Raw genomic sequence first — 21,163 nt, forward strand, 5'->3', positions numbered from 1 at the left:
CAACCAACACGGGGCTAAGAATTATGAAAGGTAGAAAGCACAATATCAGCTCATATTCACCCAGGATTTCTCCCTGAAAATATTTCCGAATATGGCCCAGGAAAATAGAGGCCACGTGGAATGGTGGTATCACGGGGTAGAAGAAAAAGAAATCCGATTTGGGGATGCCGAAATAGGTGGAGTTTGGGGGACAGAATAATGCCGGTGAAGGATCCATTGAGGAGAAGCCACAAAATTTTCCATAAAATTATTCCTAGGGCCTTTATTCTCTTCTAAGCTATAGATCTGCAAAGCAAAGTCTTGAATTGGCACTTCCCAAAACAGTTTATCCAAACAGCCAATATACATATTAAACATTCGCAATCTCATTTGCCATCAGAGGAATGCAAATTAAAATTACAGTGAAATATACACACTCACCAGGCTGGCTACAATTTAAAAGACTGATAAGATGGAGTATTGGCAAGGAATTGGAACACCTGGAACTCTCAGGCACTGCTGGTAGATGCGTAAATTGGCTCAACCATTTAGGAAAGTTAATTGGCTATACATAATCACCATACGAAATGTAAAAGGATGTTCATACAAGCATTTTCTGTAATAACTCAAACTGGAAATAACCCAAACATCCATCAATAATGGTATGGATAAATAAGTTGTAGTTTAATCATGCAAAGGAATAGCATCCATCAGTGTGTGGTGATAGAAGTCAGATTAGTTTTGTCTTCTTTGAACTCTATTTAAATGGGAGCATGGCACATGTGTTCTGTATGCCCAGCATCAATAATGTGGAGACACATCCATGGTGTTGCATAGAGAAATACTACATTTTTTTCTCATTCCTGGGAAATGTGTATTTTTTGTGTACATTCTATTTGTTCTACATTTCCAGACGTGTGTGCGTAGATGTATGAAGTGTATAAGTGTTCTATATGTATGTACATATACTAACTCTACATCGTGTGCTATGTTGTATGTATATAATACGCATATAAAAGTAAACATGCGTGTGGCTCCACAGCTGGGATGCTCACAGCTGTCAGCACCTGGCCCAGGTTCTTTGGCCCAAGTGCACACGGGTGCGTCGAAGCATATACCAATTTGGAATGCTGAGTGTGATTCTCTGAACATTGCAATGGCCATCAAGAGCCAAGATGTGGATGAGGTCATCATTGTCGACACTTGACCCACCACAGAAATAGAGACAGGATATTGCCTTCACCTACCAGAGAAAGACCAAAAAGGACCTTGCATCACCACTGAAGTCAGCCTTGTCCAGCCACCTGGAGACCATAGTTTGGGCTTACTGAAAACATCTGCTCAGTACAATGCTCCTCAACTAAAAGCCTCCATGAGGCTGGAGACTGATGAGGACTCCCTCCCTGAGATCATCTGCTCAAAGCCAACCAGGAGCTTCAGGAAATTAACAGAGTCTGCAAGGCCATGTACAAGACTGATCTGGAGAAGGACATATTTCTGATATATCTGATGACTTCTGCCAGCTGATGCTTGTCCTCGCAAAGGGTAAAAGAGCAGAAGATAGCTCTGTCATTGATTATGAACAGATTGACCAAGATGCCCGGGATCTCTATGATGCTGGGGTGACGAGGAAAAGAACTGATGTGCCCAAGCCGATTGGCATCATGACTGAGCAGACTGTGTGTCACCTCCAAAAAGTATTTGGCAGGTATGAGAGCTACAGCCCTTATGACATGCTGAAGGGCATCAAGAAGGAGGTCAAAGGAGACTTGGAAGATGCTTTCCTGAACCAGTCCAGTGCATTCAGAAAGAGTCCCTATATTTTGCTGACCGACTGTACAACTCCATGAAAGGCAAAGAGACTTGCTGTAAAGTCCTGATTAGAATCATGGTCTCTTGCAGTGAAGTGGACATGTTAAAAATTAGGTCTGAATTCAAGAGAGAGTATGACAAGTCCCTGAACTACCGTATCCAGCAAGTCTACCAAGGGCGACTACCAGAAAGCACTGCTTTTGCCTGTCTGGTGGGGATGACTGAGGCCCACGATAGCATGAGCATCCAGGAGGGGCGCTCCTTTGTTTCCAGCTCACAGTTCTAGAAAATAGCTTGTGACTAACAGTCCCCTCGTGCCCTTCCCTGTGAGGACGATGTTCGCACTGCCCCCTCCCCATCCTTATTTCGGTTGCCTAAGCAACGCCTGCTTCCCACAACTAGTCTTTTCTTTTAGCCAAAGAAATGAACATCTCAAGGAGTTGGCAATGCATTCTATGATGTGAAACACTTTGCCTCTTGTGTACTGTGTCATAAACAGATGAATAACCTGGATTTTTACTTTATAAGAAAATAAACGTAAAATGTGCATGCATGTATGCATACGTATATTATATATACAATAAATTGTATACACATATAAGATGTGTGTAATAAACATTTATTTTAAAATGCTATTGCGTTGGGGCGCCCGGGTGGCACAGCGGTTAAGCGTCTGCCTTCGGCTCAGTGCATGATCCCGGCGTTATGGGATCGAGCCCCACATCAGGCTCCTCTGCTATGAGCCTGCTTCTTCCTCTCCCACTCCCCCCTACTTGTGTTCCCTCTCTCGCTGGCTGTCTCTATCTCTGTCGAATAAATAAATAAAATCTTTACAAAAATAAAAAATAAATAAAATGCTATTGCGTTAATATTCTGAGGTTCACATTAAATAAAATACTAGACCAGAAGAGTTATGACTGGCCAGCTAAGAGTTAATAACATAGCATTAAAAGGCAAATGAATCAATGAAATCTGTCTGGGCTTGTTTTCAGGCAAACAATGTAGGGACCAAGGACAGCCTGCCCCAAAATAGGCCACTGTGGCATGAACATTTTATTGAGTTAAAAGTAATCAAAACCCAGCAGATGCAGTAAAAGCTCTCTTGCTGTCCTTCAACTGCCTAAATTTACATTGGTAAGGAGAGCCTGTACCAGGAAGAGAGCTATTAACAGAGACTCTACTTTACCTAAGAAACTTACCTGCATAATTGGGCAAACTTTGTTTTTGAAAACATCCTTTCACCTTCCTGCTAATGGCTTCCTCCCCTTTGTGTCTTCAGAACCTCTCCCTCTCCTTAGCTCATGTGAGTTACATGTTGCCTCATCTTCTCTGGAATTTTATGTCTGTGTGGATTCCCTATATGTATGCTATTAAATTTTATTGTCTCCTGTTAATCTGTCTCATGTCAATTTTGTTCTAAGTCCAACTAGAAGGACCATAGGGCAGGGGAAGGCCTTCCTCCCCAACAACATTTCACTGAATGCTAAAGACCACCATAATTCCCTTCTTTTGTAGTAATGAGAATGATATTTTAATAGACGAACTTCCTTTTGTAATATTTTCTACCTTTTCAATTCTCTTTTTCACACATACCATATCCAATTCATCCGATATTTTGCCAACTATACTTTCACCAAAACATGTCAGGAATATGACGTCTCACTAGGTCCATCACTATAACCCTAGTCCAAGCCATTGACCAAGAGGTTGGAAGAATGTAGGGAAACACAATGGATAGAGCTACCCAGGAGATGGCTAACATGAGGCTCAAATCCGTTCCTCAACCTGAAGAGGGAAAGGAAGGAGGCTGTTATAGGATTGAAGAGGGGTGCTTGACAGGATTTCGACCTTGACTTAGGAATTCAGCCAGCTGGAGGCAATCACTCTTGGGAGGGAAGACTGAGGAATAAATATCCTGAATTTAGGGGCGCCTGGGTGGCGCAGTTTTTAAGCGTCTGCCTTCGGCTCAGGGTGTGATCCCAGCATTCTGGGATAGAGCCCCGCATTGGGCTCCTCCGCTGAGAGCCTGCTTCTTCCTCTCCCACTGCCGCTGCTTGTGTTCCCTCTCTCACTGGCTGTGTCTCTGTCAAATAAATAAATAAATAAATAAATAAAATCTTTAAAAAAATATATATCCTGAATTTACTCATTTTTTTTCTATCTCAGTTCTTTGTTCATGCTCCCCATTGGCTGAGGCCAAACTGAGGCCATTTGTCAATAGAGCCTTTTGATGTGATCCGTAGAGGGCACATAGGCATTGAATAAAGTAGAAGAGGGTGGAGAGTAAATCTGATGTAGGGGAATGTGTCTCTTAGTGGAACCTTTCAATTCCACTGTTGTTTCCTTTTATTCTGTTTTCCACTAAGCAGCCAGAGTGATTTCCCTAAAGCCTAAGGCAGAACCTGCCATTGTTTTCCTGAAGACCAATGGTTTCCAGTTTCAACTAGAGCAAAATATAAAGTCCTTCTAATGGGCTAGAAGGTTCTAAGGGACCTGGCCACATCACTCATTCTTTGGCTTTATTTCTAGTCAATCTCTCTCTCCAAAAAGATCCCTCAGTAACATGATCTCTTTTCTCCTCCTCAAACACATAGGCTCACTTCCAAACCAGCATATCTGTCGTTAATATTCACCTTGGAATCGTCCCCCTTGCCTTCCACATAAATGCATGGTTCTTTACTTTCTTCGGTTCTCTGCTCAAATATAAAATTGCTTCTAGACATCACTAACTCTGCTTTATTATTATTTCTAGAATTTAACTGCATCTGGTGCCTGTTTTTATTTGTTTGTTCATTATCTTCCCCTCTACTTTGGACTGCAAGTTTTATAAAAGGAGGGATGTATTTTTTCTCTGATCTATCCTTAGGTCCTAGATCAGTGACTCACACATAGTAGGCATGTATAATAGTGTGAAGAGGTTAACTTCTATAATGAACAACCACAAATAATCACTACAGTAAAATTTATTTCTCACTCATGTCGCAATACAAGTGTAGGTATTTGGAGGATAATTACTAAGGCATCCTGACCACTAAATGGTAAACAATCCATTTAGGTAGACTATGAAAATGGTTCATATCATTGTTCCTAAGAAACTTCTAGCACCTAAATAATAGGGAAGCTTTGAATACCTTCCACCTTATTTTTATTTTTTAATTTATTTAAAAAAAATTTTTTTTAAAAGATTTTATTTATTTATTTGATAGAGACAGCCAGTGAGAGAGGGAACACAAGCAGGGGGAGTGGGGGAGGAAGAAGCAGGCTCATAGCGGAGGAGCCTGATGTGGGGCTCGATCCCAGAACGCCGGGATCATGCCCTGAGCCGAAGGCAGACGCTTAACGACTGTGCCACCCAGGCGCCCCCCCACCTTATTTTTAAAGGGTCATTAACTTCCCTCATTCCAGAACACCACCTTAATTAAGGGAGGGAAGAAAGGAGAGAGAGAGAATGGAGAAGCAAGGTATTTATGTACAATCTTAGATTAATATATTCATTCTTCCTTCTTCTAATTACCTATGATGACACCAGGGAGTAGAAAAGGAAGTTATTTTCCCTTCTTTCTGAATAAAATAACTATGTCTGAAAACTTTCATTTCTTTGAAATCTCTTTGGAAACCACTGGGTCATTCCTTTTGTCAAGGTGGCTACTTGTATGTGCTACTGAGGGAGCCTCTGGAGTTCATTTTTCATATAAAATATATTCTAATCAGTATGACAGCTGTGAGTCTTACATTTTGATTTCTTTCATTGATCTAGAGGCTTTTTCTTTATTGTCATTTGTCAATCAATACCTAGTTCTAGGATTCTTTAAGGGAACTCATTTAATTTTTGTGGCACAAGCGATGCTTCAATGAGAATGATCAATTTTCTGCCACGCATAATAGTACAAATAAGTTGATGTATTTAAAGGAAAAATGTCCTTGAAGGAAAAGAAGAATCAGTACTTTTATCTCTCTGAGTTAAGAAGAGTAATGGTGAAAGGTGTCATAAAGTCTTAAATCAGAAAGTACGTAAGTACGTATACAACAAGTACAAATCTGAGGATAAGGGAGGTTACAGGACACAAGACAAAACCCTTGCTCACAAGGAACCACCTGTATAAGCACTTAACTGTATGAAGGGTGACTAGTTTTTAAATAAATATGCAAGGATCCAAGTTTTGTGTTTTTGAACAGAACAAGTATGTGGTAGACTCATTCCGCCATAATCCCTAAGATGACCCTAAGAATGTATTTCTTTTTAGGTCAACTATCTAAAGTGAATGGCTCTGTGAGTCCCTGCCCCCTACCCACCCATGGTAGCTTTTTCCAGCTCTCTTGTCAAGCAGAATAGTTTTCCTAAACAGTAATACAATTTTCAATTGTCTTACCACAAGTCTGATTTAACTGATCATACTGATTTTTATGTTTGTGGTTTTTGTTGTGTGCCTTCAAGATATATATTTGTGTTCTCAAGAAACAAAACCATTGTATCTGCATCATATCTGATGTTTTCAAAACAAGGATATCTGTGTTTGCCTCAGCAGCACATATACTAAAGATAAAAGGAAAAGAACTCTGGCATTTGTGAGCATTTTACCCAAGCGCCTTCATAGATTCCCCAAATGTAAATATCATTGAAGTTGACCATTTCCCAAAGAAAATGTAGCAAGGTGCAGACCCTTAGTGATTTTCCAAACATAACACTAAATGTACAAAATTTTACAAAGTTTTGTTCCTAGAATAAAAGCTATTATTTTAGCATTTTGGTGATAACATTAAATATACCTAATCTGCAATGGAACTCGGTTGTTGTTATTTTACAAGAGGATTTTTGTGTATGAGAAAAAAGAGATCAGTGTGGTCATACTAAAGAATGGATGCTAGGCAGTTCTCTAACTTTCCACTGCCTAAGAGCTTCCTTCTGACAATGCAGACTTATAGCGGCTTAGAGGGCAGAAAACTGGTGCCCAGCGTCCAGTAAACCCTACCAGCTGGGAAAATTAGTCTAAACATTTCCTGCAATCCTTTGCACCTAAGCTCAAGCCCATGTTTCCCAGAGGAAATGAGCTTGAATATTTTCTTTTAGCTCAACCTTATACAAGTTTTTTAAAAAAATAGTATTACAGCTGAACAGCTAATTTTTCATGTAGCAGGTTTACCTTTTGTGTCTTTGGGGACTTTTCAGAATAGAGAAGAAATGAGGATTGATTTAAATCACTTTCTAAGTAAGATGACCTCTTAAATTGAACAAATTAAGACATCTCTTAATAACAAAGCCATGAAGAACTTGGCATTGCCATGTGCCATAACACTTCTTATCTCAGACTTATCAAATATTTCTTTGATCCCAGTGTAGATCACGAGTTCATAAGTAACATGCAAATGTTTTCTGAGGGAAACACATCTGTATCCATGATGAGTTTCTAAGAGATTTTACTGAAGGGCAGTCATAGGAAGCAGGCACTGGGTTCTGTACCAAAGACACTTGGAAACACTACTGCAGAGGTTACGCGGAAGCCTGGAGCCACGGTTCTCAGGAGACTGATGCCCTATGCAACTGTTTACTGAGTTTATCACATCCTGAGGTCCTAATCTAAAGCTCTGACCATTAGTCCTCCGAAATAGAAATGTACGCATATCTCGGTGGCGGTGCTTCAGTTCCACCAAAGCACTTAGTTTTTTTCTGGTTCCTTTGAACAGACTCTTGATCTTGTCTTGTCTTTTCTTTTCCTAATTATCTTCAAGTTGTAGAATCATCCACCAACTTTGCTAGATCAGTTCCACATTCTTCTGCCTCCTCTCCCACTGCACGTGATATTAGAAAACAGAATTCTCCAGTATTTCTGCTTTGGGACTGAGTCAGGCCCAAACAAAATTGCAAAGTGAGTGAGATTTATCTCCAAAGCTCTCAAGTCCTGTTGGTCTTGCTGCCTTCCTTGTGGGTAAGAGCCTTAAGAGAGGTGCTATCTCACACTGTCTGTATTCTGTGTTCGCAAGAGAACCCTACAGGGCTGCTGTAGTTATTAGCCCCATTTTGTTTTACCCATTAGGAACCAAGTAGGAAATAGCCCAAGGTACATTTCTTTCTTTCTTTCTTTTTTTTTTTTTTTTTAAAGATTTTATTTATTCATTTATTTGACAGGGACAGCCAGCGAGAGAGGGAACACAAGCAGGGGGAGTGGGAGAGGAAGAAGCAGGCCTCCAGCAGAGGAGCCTGATGTGGGGCTGGATCCCAGAACGCCGGGATCACGCCCTGAGCCGAAGGCAGACGCTTAACGACTGCGCCCCCCAGGCGCCCCCCAAGGTACATTTCTTGAATCCAAGAACCCCGCTGCGCTGTAACCATTGTGCTCTACTGAGCTGACTTCTCTTTTCTGCCTGAACTCTCTCACTGTGATGTTCCCCTGCACTGCCATCCCCCGCCCCTGTCCTGTCTTCTCACATGCCATCAATGCCCTGTAGGCCATTTTTTTCACCTTGATATCTGAGCTGACATCCAAATTTACCGAACGTGTGCTATGCCAAGCAATTGGCAACGTGCCAAGTAATCTGAGAAACAATTTCAAGTAAGGGAACTAATCACTGATACTAAATCACTTGTTGAATTTTATTTGGTGGCGGGAGGAGTCGGGAACTCTAACATAACTCAGGATTTGGGATATGGTATGAAGATCTCAGTCTACGAATTTTACTGTGCAAATTTGATACTGGCTCATGATGAATTAACTCTGTCTGCACCAAGGAAAACTCACTCCTTTAAATTCTGTCTCCCTCCTCTATCACAATTCCCTCATATGCATAAGCTACTGAAATTTAAAAATTTTCCTAATGAATTATAGATGCCTCAGCAATAATTTCCAAGCACTGCAACTTTTGCTAACACTACTTTATCCTTGCAGCATTTTCCTCTTAGCTGAGGCTTGAACATTTTGGACCAATGTCTTTCAAATTGTGCTCCCCTGTTGAGGCCTGCCATCCCCCCCCCACAACCTCTGGCAGCACAGTCAGGCCTTTAGATCATATTTTCTCCATGACACTAAGAATTTCAGGGTAAAACATCCTGAAATCTTGAGTTACATGACTGAAAATATTAAAAATTTCCTTTTTTTTTTTTTAAAGATTTTATTTATTTATTTGGGAGAGAGAGAAAGCAAGAGACAGAGCATGAGCAGGGGGAGGGGCAAAAGGAGAGGGAGAATCAGACTCTCAGCTGAGCAGGCAGCCTGACACAGGGCTCCATCCCAGGACTCTGAGCTCATGACCTGAGCCTAAGGCAAACGCTTAACCGACTAAACCACCCAGGCGCCCCCCAAATTTTCTTTTATGATAAGATGACATTGTTTCACTAACACATTTCGACATTAAGTCATCATTGCTATTGATTTCTGAAGCATATATTTGCAATGGAAGAATTAGAATTATTCATATACTAGTCATAAAAATATAGGCTTTATGAAGTAGAACTCCTGCATTACAAATTATGATGATTTTTCTAATTTTTCTATAAAGATAAATGGCTATTATTTTCCCAAACTGCTTTAACAGTTTAGTCTTTATGTGTTTGTTGTTGTCACTTATTTTGTTCTTGTTGGGGGGGGCAGGGTAAATAATATGGCATATCAAAAAAATTCAAGCCCTCTCATATTGAAAATGTACACTGTTATCATACATATATGTAATTTTCTTAACTAAGACTAACAATTTAAAATATAAAATTTACTAAAGTTAGAGAACAGAGATTTACAGTAGTTTCATTAGAAAGTCTGTACGTTTATTCATATTCCCAAGGAGAGCAAGGATTCATGCGAACGTGTGGGTGAAATGCTACAGGAGCACGCGATCCCTCCACAGTATGAACAATTCTTGGAGTGCCTGGGTGACTCGGCTGGTTAAGCGACTGCCCTTGGCTCAGGTCATGATCCTGGAGTCCCAGGATTGAGTCCCACATCGGGCTCCCTGCTCAGCAGGGAGTCTGCTTCTCCCCTGGACCCTCCTGCCTCTCCTGCTCTCTCACTCTCTCTCTTTCTCAAATAAGTAAATAAAATCTTAAAAAAAAAAAAAACCCAATTCTTTACAATTTCATGAGAGGTGAATTAATAGTAGAAAATATGTTTCTTTCCTGAAGAAACCAAACAGCAAATGAGAAAAAATTTCTCAGTTATCAAACACTATGTATGTTTGTATACTTGTATATATCTGTGAGGTTGGTGAGCTCATTCTGAGTATCGTTATTGTTTACTTTATGTTCTAGGGATTCTTGCTAAACAGAAGACTATGGGGACCTGTTACAATTTCTTTTAAACATACTAGGATGTAATTTCCAATGAAAGGTATATATACAGAGTATCGTTCCAATCACATGCATTTATACTCATTCTCTGCATACTTTCTGGGCTAAGTTATTAGTTTCTTAAACTCTGACACATTTTAATCTTAGAGAAATTACGGCCTTTAAGTCTGTAAAAGAAATCTTCATACGCCATACTTTGATCCCCTTTCAATATAATGGTACCACCTGCACTGGTGTAACTTCCTCAGTCCAGCAATTCTTTCACGCCGCCCAGTGAAGGAAAATCTCATGATTAGTATCTAAATTCTAGGTGTTCCATGGCAAGAACAGATCATTTGGACACATTTTCTAATCAAATCCTGGTTTGCTGTTTTTGTTCTTATTGCTGTCCTAGTGGTGGTTTGCTTTATTTTTAAAATTAAAACAAGATCAAGCTGAACATACAATAATAAGTCTATTCCATCTTGTAGGGTTCAATTCTTTACCAGAAGTCAAATCCATTCATGTAACCCAGTGGCAGTCCTCTCCAGGACGTGTCAAATCACTAAAAATATAATGGTAAATATATACGCTGCCAACCACTATGAATAAATGCTACCAAAACAAAAAGGCTTTTATGAAAAACAAAACAAAAACAAAAACACTGTCCTAAAGGAAAAATTCCCACCCCATACACACACAGGACACGGAGGACATGTTTTAGCAGTCATTAGATAAGAGCCTCTTATAGAAAATAAAATCAAATCCACGGAGAGGTTCAAAATTCCATCAGAGATATCCTAAATTTGTGTCCCAAATTCTGAAAAGAAACACTGGGAACCATCGTATTGAAAGATCCATATGGCCATGAGCTGGCAAAGCCAGGATGGCCACCTGGTAGGATCTGATAAAACTTGAACAGCTGTCAAAATCTTCTGTGAGATGATCCATCACAATAAAGACAAAATGACTACAATATTAAACACTGGTAGATAAAATATATAAGGATAACAAAATATAGCCTCATCTGTAGCTTCAATAATCCTGGAAAAAAGTGTAAAGGCAAGGCAAGACTGGAACCATGCTCCGAAATAATATTTAAGCATTTTTAAAAGATTTAATTTACTTATTTGAGAGAAAGAGCATATAGGAGTGGGGGAGGAGACGCAGAGGGAGAAGCAAGCTTCCCCCTGGGCTGGGAGCCTGCCATGGGGCTCAATCCCAGGACCCCAGGATCATGACCTGAGCTGAAAGCAGATGCTTAACCAACTGAGCCACCCAAGCACCCCATATTTAAGCATTTTCAACTGAATTTTATATAATGACTTCCCTCTGGTTGATGTATATTTACAAATAATAGCATGATTACTTTCTGGAAAGTTGGAACATTCCCTTGTTAAAACAGCCGCGGTACAGACTGTAGCTAAAAGATACTGAGTATCCTATTCACTATGTAAAACAGTCTAACTGTTCCATCCAGTAGAAAGGGCTCATTCTATCAGCACAGGTATTCGTGAATTCTGCAAGGACTTGTCCCTTGCTTAAAAGCATTCACTGTCTTCATTATGGTGAAACCTCTAGAAGTGCAGAAAGGATCTTAACAGAATGGGTAAGTTATGCCAATCAAGTGTGAAAAACAGGAGAGCTTCAGAAAACCCCACGTATGTCTCCTGCTGACCCAAGATCCTCAGAATAAGCAATGGCTATAGAGATTATAGAGTTTACCATCAAGACCATCAGAAGCAAATCCTCCGAAATACCCCAAATCACTGAATATTATACTCTCCTTTGCATACTTTTGTTCATTACCTTTTTATTTGTATTTCTTTCCTTACAAGTTTAAGTTTATATACTTGTGATTTATCCTGTTTCCCTTATAATAATACAAACTTGTTTATATTTAAGATTTCCTAGAGTCAATCACCACCATAACTCTCTAATAGTTCCTCCAAGCTATTGCTAGTCACCCAATTTGAAATGTATATATGTATGTATATGTGTGTGTTACACTGATTTTATTAATAATGAATTTCTTATAGATAATACACAGAGCATTAGAAGAAGGGGATATATTTAGTATGCCAAACTGACTGTCTTAACAAAATCCTAAAGACAACATATTTACAGCTACACAAAAGTTGTTCTCTCGTGAAGCTCTTGTGTTCTTTGTTCCGGGAGAAAATAAAGGCTCTTTAATGTTCACACAGAGCCAAGTCTTTTGTCCTGCACAACGATCAGTTAGGCTACTCCAAGCAGATGATTCCCCAATATCTCCTGTTGAATTTTAGTATTACAAAGAGCCTAAAGGTATGAAATCCTTTGTGGAAAAATAATAGCTAGTGGAACAGATCACAGAGGAGTTAGGTAACTCAACACGGGCAAAAGGTTTGGTACATAATTTGAATGCTGTTAATCAGTGACATCACACAAAAGTTGAAATTCCTTATGTAGGGGCACCTGGGTGGCTCAGTCATTTAAGCATCTGCCTTCAGCTCAGGTCATGATCCCAGGGTTCTGGGATTGAGTCCCATGTTGGACTCCCTGCTCAGGGGGAAGCCTGCTTCTCCCCCTGCGGCCACTCCCCCTGCTTGTCCTCTCTCTCTCTCTCTCTCTCAGATAAATAAATAAAATCTTAAAAAAATAAATTCCTTATACAAATAATTGGATAATATAGGATTTTCTTTTAGCTACTCAGAGAAAATTTATGCCATTGTTAGCATATCTTATTGTATCTGAATTAAAAGTACTCATGAAATGAATCTATAAGTGAAAAAGAAAGTCAACTTGGCTATCTAAATAAAGTAGACTTAGGGAGTCACTGGAATCTGCTTTCATAATCAAGCCTGGAAAACCATGGATTGATTCTACGGTACCTTTCTGCCCCACGGTTATTTTTGTTTTTCTTGTAGTTATTTGATATCTGTTGTCCATAAATGTAAGTGCTTGCATGCAGTGTCTGCCCTAATAGATGATGCAGCAAAAAGCACAAAGATAAAAGCACATGTGATCACACTGATCAATAGTCACACCAACAATCATACCTCCACAAACAAGCCTCACCGTAAAAGATCTGCAAACGCATCTCGTTGTCAGGGAGAATCGACACCAGTGGTGAAGATCTGAGCAAGTCATGATGGTTTTCACTCCAGGTGGCTGTGAAAGAACCAAAAGGGGTACCGTGAGTAAAAAAAATTCCTACACTCTAGAAAAACACTGATCTTCTGTTGCCAAGGTAATAGAGCAACAAAAACTCATCTAAAAAAATTTATTATTGAACGATAGTTGAATCACGACTCATTTCTAACTTGCTTAATAAAGAAGTGACAGCCTTCTAGTCACCAAAAACAAAAACACCAAAACAAAAACAAAAATAAAAAAAAAAAACCCCACCGGAGCCAGTTTTAAATTTGCTTAATCAACCAATGTCAACTCAGTTCAGTAAACGTAGTTATACAAGCCAAACCAGCAGAAGGCTTTCCCTTCCGAAAGGCAGCCCACGAGGAGGAGATACATGCCCGTGAACATGATTCTAAGTGCTGGGCAATCGACAACAGTCTTTATCCAAATAATCATTTATGTACAGTAATGTTAAATCACTCCTGTCTCCAAACTTCAGTGAAGTTATCACTGAACTTCATGCTTCCCAAACTTGCTATATAAGACTGATATTCTGCTCTGCTTAGAAAGACGGTGGTTGACCAGCAGAGCTGCCCCACCTTAAAAAAACAGTAAGTTCAGTTGTGTGTGTGTGTGTTTCAGATATTGAACGGTGGCTTCATCCTTTACATGGTAGTGGTTACATGGGTGTATATACATTTGTCAAAACTCTATACAAAAATCTGATTTGTATTATATATGTTAATTATACTTAAATTTAAAAAAAGACTATTAGGAATAAAACACAGACAAAAAGAGGCAGACATTTAGAGTTGAGATGGAAACATGGCACACTGCCTGTGTGGCCTCTCTCATACCCATATCAGCAGCCCCCAAGACACCTCTATGATCTCAATGGGACACAGAACATAGTTTGAAATTCGCTGCCATATACATGATAATGACAACTCAAGTAGGCACTGGACAATACAGTGTAAAATTCTTCAATCATGATGTTTTGACTAATTTGGAAAGGCTTAAAAAGCATGAACTAAAATACAAGACAGAAATGACATGAAAGTGGGGAAAAGGGATCAGAATTAAAGTAACCAAAGACTGCTTATTCAAGAGGAAGACAGGCATATTGATTAGTTTATTAAATCAATCTGCATGTTAAAAAATTCAAGGATAATCACTAAGTTAACAACATAAAATATATAACTTGCATTCCAGGAGAGGGGAAAGAAGAGAATAAGAAAATCTGGTTAATTCAATAAAAGGAAGGAAACAAACAAAAAAGAAGCAAAGATAAGTAAGATAAATCAGACTGAGAGAGATAAATATCACATGACTTAACTCGTGTGCAATCTTAAAAAGAAAAAATGAATAAACAAATAAACAATAAGCAGAATCAGACCTATAAACACAGAGAACAAACTGATGGTTGCCTGGGTTGCCTGGGAGGGGGTGGGGGGATGGGTGAAATGGGTGGAGGGGACAGGGAGACAGGAATGAAAGGCACAGCATAGGGAATACCCATGGATACTGTAATAGTGTCATCTGGTGACAGATGGTGACTACACTTGTGGTGAGCATAGCATAATGTTCAAACTGGTCCAATCACTGTATTATACACCTGAAACTAATGTCACATTGTGAGTCAACTGTACTGAACTACGATTAAAACAAGAAAAAGGGCAAAGAAGATGCTCTATGAATGGTATGCTAGAGCCAGCTCAGTCTCACCAGCTCTCAGCAGTGGCCACACGCAACTCTTTACACCCTCAACTGCAGACCTCACCGTGGTGCCTTCCAGTCTGCCATGTTGACGGTATTTACACCAGGGGAAGACACAAATGCTACAAATCAGGGCTTTTGTTTCAGAGAACCAGATTTTAAACACTTACCTATATACCTCTGTGCATAGTAACTAGAAAACACAACCATTAACACTAAAAATAGCAGGAAGAATATGGTTTAGTATTATTAATACCTAATCAAACTGGCTCTATGCCCAAAATAGAGCATTTCTGAGTTAATTATTTAATAATATAAGGATGAATTCATGGAAGGATTAACATTCCTAAGCTTGTGTGCAGTTAACATACATAAAGCAAAAACAGAATCACAAGAAGAAATGGAAAAATTAGTACTCAGATTGGGAAATTTCAACACAGTCCTCTCGGAAGCAAATAGATTAAGCTGGCAAAAAAAAACTCACTAAATATATGAAAAGGCTGTACTGCACAAACAAGAAGCATGACAGAATGGACACATGTACAGTCTAGCAGCCACTAATTCCAGAATACACATTATTTGGAAGCACACAAGAAACATTTGTTAAATTACCATGAAAGAAGTTTCAAATAGTTAAGAATTGGTATATAAATCTCATTTTATAATCATGTTGTCATAAAAACAAAAATTAAGAAGAAAGTTGACAAAACAAAGAGGCAACCCACGGAATGGGAGAAGATATTTGCAAATGACATTACAGACAAAGGGCTGGTATCCAAGATCTATAAAGGACTTCTCATACTCAATGCCCCAAAAACAAATAATCAAGTCAAAAAATGGGCAGAAGACGTGAACAGATACTTCTCCAAAGAAGACATCCAAATGGCCAACAGACACATGAAAAAATGTTCAAAATCATTAGCCATCAGGGAAATTCAAATCAAAACCACATTGAGATACCATCTTACACCAGTTAGAATAGCAAAAATTAACAAGGCAGGAAACAACAAATGTTGGAGAGGTTGTGGAGAAAGGGGAACCCTCTTACACTGTTGGTGGGAATGCAAGTTGGTACAGCCACTTTGGAAAACAGTGTGGAGGTCCCTTAAAAAGTTAAAAAATTGAGCAACCCTATGATCCAGCCATTGCACTACCGGGTATTTACCCCAAAGATACAGATGTGGTGAAAAGAAGGGGCACATACACCCCAGTGTTCATAGCAGCAATGTCCACAATAGCCAAACTGTGGAAGGAGCTGAGATGCCCTTCAACAGGTGAATGGATAAAGAAGATGTGGTCCATATATAAAATGGAATATTAATCAGCCATCAGAAAGGATGAATACGTACCATTTGCATCGACATGGATGGAACTGGAGGGGATTATGCTAAGCGAAATAAGTCAAGCAGAGAAAGACAATTATCATATGGTTTCACTCATATGTGGAATATAAGGAATAGCATGGAGGACATTAGGAGAAGGAAGGGAAAAATGAAGGGGGGGAAAATCAGAGGGGGAGACAAATCATGAGAGACTATGGATGCCAGGAAACAAACTGAGGGTTTCAGAGGGGGTGGGGGTGGGGGGATGGGTTAGTCTGGTGATGGGTATTAAGGAGGGCACGTATTGCAAGAGCACTGGGTGTTATACACAAACAATGAATCATGGAACACTACATCAAAAACTAATGAAGGACGGTATGGTGACTAACATAAATAATAATAATAATAATAATAATAATAATAATAATAATAATAATAAAAAGAAAGTTGAAATCATACATTCAAAACAAAATAAATATCTATCTCATGGGCTAGAAACTAAATTTTAATTGAAATTTAGGAAATGTTCAGAACTGCACTACAACAAAAGCACTATGTTACAAAATCCATGGGATGTTGTTAACCAGAAGTACTTAGTGAGAAATGCACAGCCTAGAATGTGAAATGTTAGAAAATAAAGACTAAAAATAAATGAGCTTTGTGCTAATCTCAAAAGTCAGAGAAAGAAAGCTGAACAAATTTAATAGAATTAGAAAGAATGACACTTTTTCTAGAAAAAAAAGTTATTTAAATTGACTACAAAATGGATACAAACATCTCTATCACTGTTAAAAAATCAATCTCCAAAAACAGAAATATAGAACTTGTAAACAAAAAACAAAATTGTTATTATTTGCACACAGTATGGTCAATTATATAGAAAAATCCATGAAAGTGTACAGCAAATTAGAGCTAATAATGTTTTTAATCAAAATTATTGGATATAGAGTCATTGTAAAAAAGTCAATAGCATTCTATATATCAGCAACAACCACGTAAATGTAAGCCTAGAAAACATTCCCTTTAAAAAGGGCAAGAAAACCAGGAAGGTACTCAGGAATTTAGCTGATAAAGATGTTCATTTACTACAGATTGATTTATAAATTCAGGATAATTCCAATAAAAAATATCCAGAGTTTTTTTTTTTTTCATGAGAATTGATAAGCTGTTGCCAAAATCCATAGTGGAAGAAATGTCCAAGAATAATAAAACACAAGCAGATGGATAAAAAGTATGATGCTATTTATGTAAATGTTACAAATACGCAAATCAATTATACATTTATATACATGCATATACAATTTAGTAATACATGCATATATACTGAGTCAAAAATAAACATATGGTAAGGATAAACACTGATATTTGAATAAGGGAGAAAGGAAAATGTAATCAGTAAGAAGCATAAAGAAGATCTATCCATAATGAATTTCTGGAAAAACACGTATGAGGAAAACAACAAAAATTAACAATTGTTAGATTTCATTTTTGGTACGTGGTGTTTGTTATATTAGAACCTATATTTTCTGTCTTTTTAAAGATTACCCAGATAAAAATAGGAAAATTGAAAAAGTCTGAATCGGAGATTGGGAATAGGTAATACTGAGTAGCGACAACTCTTCTAAGGAGTTTAGTGTCAATGAGAGCAGTAGTCAGAGAGTAGTAGCACGAGGTCAAGGAAAAGTCCTTTTGTAGTATGGGAAAGAGTGGAGTATATTTCCATGTAGATTAATAAAACATTTAAAATACTGGAGAAAGATAATAGAATTGATAGGGCCTTGAGCATTGAGTACATTGAATCAAAAACACAAATGAGAAGAAAAGAGAACAGAATGCCTCTATTAAGTTCCATTACCAGAGTAGAGAAAGAATTAGTGAATGGGAAAAATGGCTCCAGGGACTTTTATCTTGGACACTAAGATAAGAATAGATGTGAAATACTGTGTTTATCTCACTCCTAAATGGTAGGATAAGTGGAGGAAGGAAATTAAAATATACTGTTAGGATCCCGAGATCTCTTTGGGAACGTTGAAAAAATCAATCTCCATGGCATTCTAATTTTTTTTTAAGTTTTATTTATTTATTTGAGAGAGAGAGATAGAGAGAGAGAGAGAATCTTCAAGCAGACATCCCACTAGGAACCAAGCCTGAGACAGGGCTCAATCTCATGACCCATGAGATTATGACCTGAGCTGAAACCGAGAGTCAGACACTTAACCAACTGAGCCACCCAGGTGCCCCTTATGGCATTCTAAAGGTCATGGTTCCTAGTCCAGAGTTTCAGTCTCCCTTGCACATGGTAAACTTAAAAGCTTTTTCTTTGTACTCTACATGGAGAGAGTGACTTTTTCCCATACTACAAGTTTTTGACACACTGGAGATGTTAGATATAATTTAATGCAAGATCTTAATTTTCCTTCCTGATCTCCTAAAGAGACAGAAATATAAGTATGGGATTTTTTTTCTTGATCCAAAGAGAAACAGACCAAATAGGTTGGGGTGATGCCGTTTATAGAGGGAAATCTTGTGATTATTCTTGTTTATTAGGCAAAAGCCATCACCCACACACCTCCGTTTAAAGTTAATTGTTGCCTGGAAGTTGAGACGTGAGATCCTAAAAGAGTCAGGTAGGCCACCAGCCAGTCTGGCCTTCATTCTTTGTCTATAACATGAAGGCAGTGGATTAATGATCCCTAAAATAAAATCCTACAGTTCAGTGAATCTGCCTCTGCGGCCATTTGCCCCAGTCAAGTGGAAATGACCATCCAGTACCTTCTTAAGAGAAAACCTCACAAACATCCTAGTTTTTTCCCCCAATTGAGCTGCTAGCTAGAGAGTACAAAAGACTTTAATTCATAGAAACTTAGAGCTAGAGTAGGCCATTTCGAGCCTAGTGATTTCTTCTTACAGGTGAGAACAGTTTCGTCCAAGATCAAGTTAACGGCTTGCTTGAGGGAACACGCCGACTAGCGGTGTCACTCAGCTGTTCCCTCATAGGCTACAACATTTAAAACTTGCTTCTGATATACATATTTGTTAAATTAAACTGCTTCCAGAAAAGTTTGTACACTTGTGATATAACTTTACGTTAAGTGTCCAACTCTTGGTTTTGGCTCAGGCTGTGACCTCGTGGTTGTGAGATCGAGCCCAGCGTCAGGCTCCACGCTCAGCACAGCGTCTACCTGAGATTCTCTCTCATCCTCTGCCCCTCCCACTTCCGCACTCTGTCTCTGAAATAAATGTTTAAAAAAATAAAAATAAATGAATGAATAAATAAATAACTTAGCATGATTTTTAGCATGAAGACTTAAAGAGGTTTCAGCCCAGTGGTAGTATATTTTGCATGCATTTAAAACCTCAGTGGTTTTTGCCAGTTTATTTCCCATCACACATAAGAGATCATTGGTTTTGTCAGAAAATGTCTATTAAAGTTCATTCTCTTTCTCTGTTTCATATGGGACTGTGAAAGGAGGTATCTCAGTGGGATAGAATGTCAAGCCAGTTCCACGACTGCTCAGTCAAACTGAGTATGTCCGAGGGGCCTTCAAATTTATATTTAGGTTTACGAATTACAGGTGGTTTCTGATGGGGCTCTTGACAACTGTTGATGGATTTATAAGCCGTGATAATTTTGGAATAAGTAATAGAATAGCGTAATAACAATCACTGTTTCTTTTTAACCTGAAAGTAGTGACTAAAGGACTATTCATATTTGGTAACTCTCTGAAATATTTAGATTTTGTAGGCAACTGTGAAAGGCTTTTTAATGTATCTATTGAAATATAAAGTGTGCAAAGCAAAGAAACAGTCTCTTAAAGCGTGATCACATCCAGGAAGAACCATCTGGATCTCTTCCTTTAAGATTTCTTGTGTTTGTTCCAAGTAAAATTGTAATTTTATTTTGTTTTACAGACTTCTCTATCTAGGACACTACTTGGAATGCTGGGAATTCAGAGTTTTAACTTTGTGATGAAAAAAAGGCATTTGACTGCTGGCCTTTGATAATGAGGGTAGAACAATGGCCAATCCAAAAAGTAAAACACAAATTGCTTCACATAAGAAAACACTCTTAAAGCAAAGCTGTAACAAGGTAGAAAGTGAGTACAAGTCAATCAAATAGCGTGTGAAATTTGGCTTTAAGGGGGTAGAAAATAAGTAACTCCAACTGTCCATGCTTGTATGGGTTCTCCAGTGCTCAACAGCGGCAAGCACTTAGACTGTGTGCACGATGTATGTATCGTAGATGTGTAATTTTACTGCAATTTTCCTAACACATAAGGAGGTAACTATCTTTGGGAAAGGCCATCTTTTTTAATCCAAACAAAGATGACCCATAGGTTAGTATTAGTTTGGAGTCTTAAACCATTATTGCAATAATTGATTTCAAGCTCCCTGTTTTGCATGTTTGTATGTGTGTGTGTGTTTTAAGAGTTTATTTATTTATTAGATAGATAGAGCATGAGCAGGGGGGAGGGGCAGAAGGAGAAGCAGACTCCCCCTGAGCAAAGATCCTGATGAGGGGCTCAATTTCAGGACCCTGGGATCACGACCTGAGCGGAAGGCAGACACTTAACCGACTGAGCCACCCAGGAGCCTGTGTGTGTTTCTTATGATCTTAAAGTCTACATGTTACCTGAAGAGAATTTTAAAAATAAGTTAAATAATGTAAAAATTGAGCTACTTCATTTACCATTAACTGTGAGGACACGGCAAATATTCACCCCAAATCATATTTTAAATAGAACTTTAAAACAGCTCCCTGAAATAGCACTATAGAATGAAATTAAATCTACATATCTCAAGTGCATAAAACATTGTGTATTTTTATTTTAACTGTCATCTTGTATAAACCATGGTATACGAGGAAATTTCATTTAGGAAAGAATGCCGTTCATTTTCAAAGGAAAAAAAAAGAGGGGTTAATCTGAGCCTCTCATTTTGACCAAAACAAACAAACAAACAAACA

The 21,163-nt window shown here is 38.5% G+C and overlaps 1 long non-coding RNA gene and 1 pseudogene across 1 annotated transcript in view; one reads left to right on the top strand and one right to left on the bottom strand.

Annotated features, from left to right (window-relative positions):
• The first annotated feature begins 1,026 nt into the window (after positions 1 to 1,026).
• LOC113261000 (annexin A2-like) lies at positions 1,027 to 2,012 on the top strand (annotated as a pseudogene).
• A 10,768-nt stretch (positions 2,013 to 12,780) lies between these two features.
• LOC113261098 (uncharacterized) overlaps positions 12,781 to 21,163 on the bottom strand; it is a 117,792-nt gene continuing 109,409 nt past the window's right edge. The window contains exon 7 of the long non-coding RNA XR_007190134.2: positions 12,781 to 13,195. This is a non-coding gene — a long non-coding RNA (uncharacterized LOC113261098). The remainder of the gene's footprint in view (positions 13,196 to 21,163) is intronic.

This window comes from Ursus arctos, unplaced genomic scaffold, assembly GCF_023065955.2.
Source record: "Ursus arctos isolate Adak ecotype North America unplaced genomic scaffold, UrsArc2.0 scaffold_29, whole genome shotgun sequence".
Lineage (NCBI taxonomy): Eukaryota > Metazoa > Chordata > Mammalia > Carnivora > Ursidae > Ursus > Ursus arctos.